Genomic DNA, 6,091 nt, shown 5'->3' on the forward strand with positions numbered 1-6,091 from the left:
TCATGATGGGGAAATGTACAGAGATCACCAGCCAAACCAGTGGAAACTCATGAACTGTAGACATAAAAACAAAATTTCAAGAGAAATTTTAAAGCAAATATTTTGGCAAACTTCTTCAAATGATCTAAGACCAAAGTTAAAAATACAAATGAATAACATTGTAATTGAGGGTCTAGTAGGCACAGGGGCAGATGTAACAATAATTGCTATTGTATTCAAATTGGCCTCTTCAGAAGGTAAATGTTCAAGTTTTAGGGATTGGAACTTTATCTCAGATAAAACAAAGTTTAAGATGGGTTGAATATATAAGGCCAGAAGGACAGAGAGGAAAATTAAAGCCATATGTGGCTAATATAGCAATGAATTTATGGGGATGTGTTGCTGGAGGGCTTCTCTCCAGGTTCCCCAAGCCCCCGCAGTCCCACAATCCACTTATAAAATAATCACTCAGACGCTTATATCACTTATAAACTGTATGGCCGTGGCAGGCTTCTTACTAACTGTCCTTATAGCTTAAATTAATCCATTTCCATAAATCTATGCCTTGCCACGTGGCTGGTGGCTTACCGGCATCTTCACATGCTGCTGGTCATGGCGGCGGCTGCAGTGTCTCTCCGCCACAACCTTCTGCTTTCCTGTTCTTTTATATCTCCTCTCTGTTAGTCCCGCCTATACATCCTGCCTAGCCACGACCAATCAGGTTTTATTTATTGACCAATCAGAGCAACTTGACATACAGACCATCCCCCAGCACAGCCAAGTGCAGACCATCTCAGACACCTGCACTCAGGCCCATGGTCCTAATCATCCTCTATGCGGACCTGCTGGGTAAAGCCACGAGGAACCCAAGAAGGGCTCCCACAGGACATACAGAACATCCCACAGCAGGGATGTGATTTTGTTACAACAATAGAATACCCAGATTAACATTCCTCCAATCAGAAACAAACCATAAGCTAACATATGTTTTTGGGGAAAATATTAAAAGATATTATAAAGAACAGTCACTGACCATTCCGGTTGCATAAAAACAGGGCACAGTGGCTGCTGATCTTTCAAAGGTACCAACAACCCTACCTTTAAAATGGTTAAATGATAAACCTGTCTGGATGGAACAATGGCCTTTGACATCAGAGGAATTACAGGCCTTAGAACAGCTGGTACAGGAGTAGCTAAATGTTGAACATATTGAAGAATTGACTAGTCCTTGGAATTCTCCTATATTTGTCATTAAAAAGAAATCTGGAAAATGGAGAGTGTTAACAGATTTGAAAGCCATAAATAAAGTAATTCAGTTGATGGGCTCTCTACAGCCTGGAATTCTCCTGCCTTTTCTATGACCTAAAGGATGATCTATTACAGTGGTTTATTTAAAAGACTATTTTTTCACAATACCTTTACAAGAACAGGATAGAGAAAAAATTGCCTTCATGGTGCCTGCTTATAATAATTCTCAGCCCATTAAAAGATATCAGTAGGAAGTTCTCCCACAAGGGATGTTAAACAGTCCCACAATATGCCAATATTTTATACAACTGTTATTGGAAATAATTCATAAAGTTTCCTCAATCTATAATTTACCATTATATGGATGATATCTTACTAGCTGATTCAAATGTAGATACCTTAGAGAAAATGTTTGAAGAAGTAAAGAAATTTTTGCCTTGTTGGGGATTGCAAATTGCTCCTGAAAAAATACAAAGAGGAGATTCTATTAATTACCTGGGATATAAAATAGGTTTACAAAAAAGTTGACGCCAAAAGGTACAGGAGAAACTGATTGTGAACTTGTAATGACTTTCAAAAATTGCTGGGAGACATTAACTGGCTATGGGCCACAACTGGATTAACATTTCAAGAATTAAGTAATTTATTTCAAACATTAAAAGTTGACAAGGACTTAAATAGTCCAAGAAAATTATTAGCAGAGGCTGAGAGAAAATTGGCTTTGGTAGGATGCACATGTGTATCATTTTGATCAAGAACTTGATTTATTCTGGTTATTTTACCTTCTACACATTCCCCTACAGGAGTTCTAATGCAGAGAGAAGATAATATCTTAGAATGGATATTTTTACCACACAAATAGAGTAAAAAAATTAAAGGCCTATGTAGAAAAGGTTTCTGAATTGATTCTGAAAGGAAAATTAAGACTTCATAGACTTCATCAGTTAGCAGGAATAGACCCAGCAGAAATTGAGGTACCTTTTACTAATGCTGAAATTTCCTCCTTATGGGCATAAAATGAATATTGGCAAAGAGATTGCACTAATTTTTGGGAGAGATTAGCAACAAGTATCCCAAAAGCAAGAGAATTCATTTTATAAAGAGAACTAACTGAATCCTTCCTCACACTGTGTGGGGAACACCAATTTCTGGAGGCTCTACATTATATACTGATGCAAACAAATCACATAGGCAGGTTATAAGTCAGGAAATTTAAGTAAAGTGGCTCAAAGCCCTTATGGTTCTTTTCAAAAGTGAGAATTACATGCTATTCTCACGGTATTATTAGATTTGCCAGAACCTCTTAATATAGTTACTGACTCTCAATATGCAGAAAGAGTTGTTTTACACATTGAAACTGCTGAATTTATTCCAGATGATTCAGAATTGACTTTGTTATTTATTCAGTTACAAGAAATAATCAGAAATAGATATCATTCCTTATATATAACACATATCAGATCCCATACAGGTCTATCAGGCCCTCTAGCACAAGGTAATGATGAAATTGATCAACTATTGGTAGAGAATGTGCTAGAAACCTCAGAATTTCATAAGAAACATCATGTTAAGCAAGGGTCTGAAAAAAAGATTTTCCATCACTTGGAAACAAGTCAAGGAAATTATAATTAAATATTCTACTTGTTCTTTGTATAACCAAACTCCACTACCTATAGGAAGTAACCAAAAGGGTACTCAAAGAAATGAAATTTGGCAAATGAATGTGTTTCATTTTGCAGGGTTTGGAAAATTATACACCATACCATAGATACATATTCAGGATTTCAATAGGCAACTGCTTTGAGTTCTGAAAAGGCTGATTCTGTAATTACATATCTATTAGAAGTTATAGTTACTATGGGATACTTGTACAAATTAAGACTAACAATGCTCCAGCATATGTCTCTTAGTAAAATGAACCAGGTTTTTTTTGCATATTACAGCATAAAGCATATTACAGGTATACCACACAATCCTACAGGGCAAGCAGTTATAGAAAGATCTAATTGAACTCTAAAAGATATGCTAAATAAGCAGAAAGGGGTAACTAAGACCCCCAGAGACAGATTACACAATGCTTTATTAACTTTAAATTCTCTAAATGCTAATGAGAAAGTGCTGTGGATATTGTTCTATATAAATAAAACACTGATGGCCAATGACCAGGCAGGAGGTAGGTGGGACAAGGAGAGAGGAGAATTCTGGGAAGCGGAAGACTGAGGGGGAGACACTGCAGCCACCGCCAGGAGAAGAGCATGTAGAGACTCTGGTAAGCCACCAGCCACGTGGCAAGGTATAGATTTATAGAAATGGGTTAATTTAAGATAGAAGAACAGTTGGCAAGAAGCCTGCCACGGCCATACAGTTTATAAGTGATATAAGCGTCTGAGTGATTATTTTATAAGTGGATTGTGGGACTGCGGGGCTTGGGGAACCTGGAGAGAAGCCCTCCAGCTACAAGAAAGGAACGACAGCTGCAGAGAGACATTGGATAATAGAAAAAAGTGCTGAATTAAATCAGCCTGTATACTTTAAAGATGTGTTGACCTCAGAATGGAAACCAGGATATGTGTTATATTGAGGAAGAGGTTTTGCTTTTGTTTCCACAGGAAGAGAAAAGCTATGAATATCATCAAAATTGTTAGAGATTAGATTCAAACAAGAGAGACCTCTTGGTTAGGAGAGGCGGTAGTTCATCAACCAGTATGGCCATTCAATATAAACTAACTTATAAGACTAACAAATGCTTTTCATTTGATCAGATATAACCTGCCAAAAAGGAAACTCTACAAAGTTAGGGTTGGGGCAGGGTTTTGTTTTGTCTTTCCAGGAGAATGAAGGCATTCAGCTAAGGAATCTGAAGACCACTGAGCAAATGAGACAGGTTAAGAAAAAGGACAAATCATCCAGAAAATAATGTACCAAGAAAAAGAGTAAATTGGTCTATTAGAATATCACATTTCCAACAGGATAAAATTTCATAAATCTCCCCAAATGTTTGTTTCTGCTGTTTTCTACAGACACATAATGCAAATGGTATTTTTGTAGTCACAGTTCAATTCAAAATTAAAGCTGGCTTTGGAGTTGGAGGGTGGCTCTCTCTTTCTCTAAACCCAAGCATGCTTGCTAAAGGAAAATCCAAAATCTCTGTCTCATGTCAAAAGAGCCACCTGGCCAGGCAGTGGTGGTGCATGCCTTTAAACCCAGCACTCGGGAGGCAGAGGCAGGTAGATCTCTGTGAGTTTGAGGCCAGCCTGGTCTACAGAGTGAGTTCCAGGAAAGGCACAAAGCTACACAGAGAAACTTTGTCTTGGGAAAAAAAAAAAGTCACCTGATATGGGACAGAAAAAAAAAAATTAAGGGACTATTCTATTTCCACTAATCTCATAATTCTTTGGTTTTATTTTGGCTCTTTAAAACTTAAGGTATAAATATATCTCAAAATTTATAAAAGTAACATATATACATATTTTAAACTTTTTGTCATGTTATTAATTGTCATATAAAGTACTAATTTTAGAAAAAGGCTTCATCTAGCTCCATGTACATGATTTCAGGTTTGAGTCTCTCTCAAATAACTAGGAATTAAGTTTTTGTACTCTGGATATATATAACAAATTATGGTCCTTTAACCTCTTCAAGATCTGCTTCATATGACATTTAAAATGTTTAAGTTGGGGCTGGAGAGATGGCTCAGAGGTTAAGAGCACTGACTGCTCTTCCAGGGGTCCTGAGTTCAATTCCCAGTACCCACATGGTGGCTCACAACCATCTGTAATGAGATCTGGTGCCCTCTTCTGGCCTGCAGGTGTATATGCAGGCAGAACATTGTATACATAATAAATAAATCTTTTTTAAAAATAAAATAAAATGTTTAAGTTTTCTGCAGTGAACCATGACCATGCCTAACAGTGACCTTTGAAGTTTCCAAAAGGAAGATGGGGCCCCGAAGTGACAATTTCATCTGGATTGTAGTAATGTCACTAAGATGGCAAACACCATCCAAAGATTGGCTGTGGACTACAAACTGCTCAGGATAATTTCAAGATGGCTGACTCAGATGATCCAGCCTCACAGAGTACTCTAGCCAAGACGTGACATAAGCCCTGCACTTTCCCATCCCACAGAGACTGGACAACAAATGGCACATCTAGCTCTCCCAGGTCTGGACAATTAACCCGTTTTGTTCAATTGCTCCATTTGAATGAGCATCTGCCGTTTATGAGCAGAGAGCCACGAGAGGGGCACACGGTTTTCTTAGAGAGTTCCAGGACTCAACAAAACTGAGACAGAGACACTGTGAGGAACCTGTGGGAATATCAACAGCAAAGCCAATTATATTTAGATTCTTCAGCTCTTTTGTGAGACAGAATTGGATTTCCAACTATCAATGTGCCAAACTTCCAGAAGCAAAAGTTGTGAAAGCTTTTGCATGGAGAATAAACTAACATGAAGACACAGGTTCAAAGGAAGGGATTCAGGGATGGGAAGCCAAAGCTGGCAGAAGAAGAGTTAGCATGTGTGAGTCCACTGAGCTCTGCCTACCGCTCAGGGAACAAAGTCGATCTGAGAAAATGACACACTGTGTGAATCCAGCTTTGTGGCATTCTGGAAATGGTGAAATTTTGGCAGCAGTAAGAACATAATGGTTCAGATGATGGGAAATTGAGGGAATTTTTAGGGCTGTGAAGACATTTTGTACGATTCTGCTGTGTAAATGTCAACCAAGAGTGACTCCTAATGTAAACCTTGGGCCATGAGTAATCATGATGTGTCCATGAAGTTTATCAAGTGTGTCATGTGACCACGCTAGTGACAGGATGCACAGTGAAGAGGTTATATTTAGGTGGGACACTGTATTTGG

The sequence above is a fragment of the Peromyscus leucopus genome, chromosome 10 (assembly GCF_004664715.2).
Source record: "Peromyscus leucopus breed LL Stock chromosome 10, UCI_PerLeu_2.1, whole genome shotgun sequence".
NCBI classification, from domain to species: domain Eukaryota; kingdom Metazoa; phylum Chordata; class Mammalia; order Rodentia; family Cricetidae; genus Peromyscus; species Peromyscus leucopus.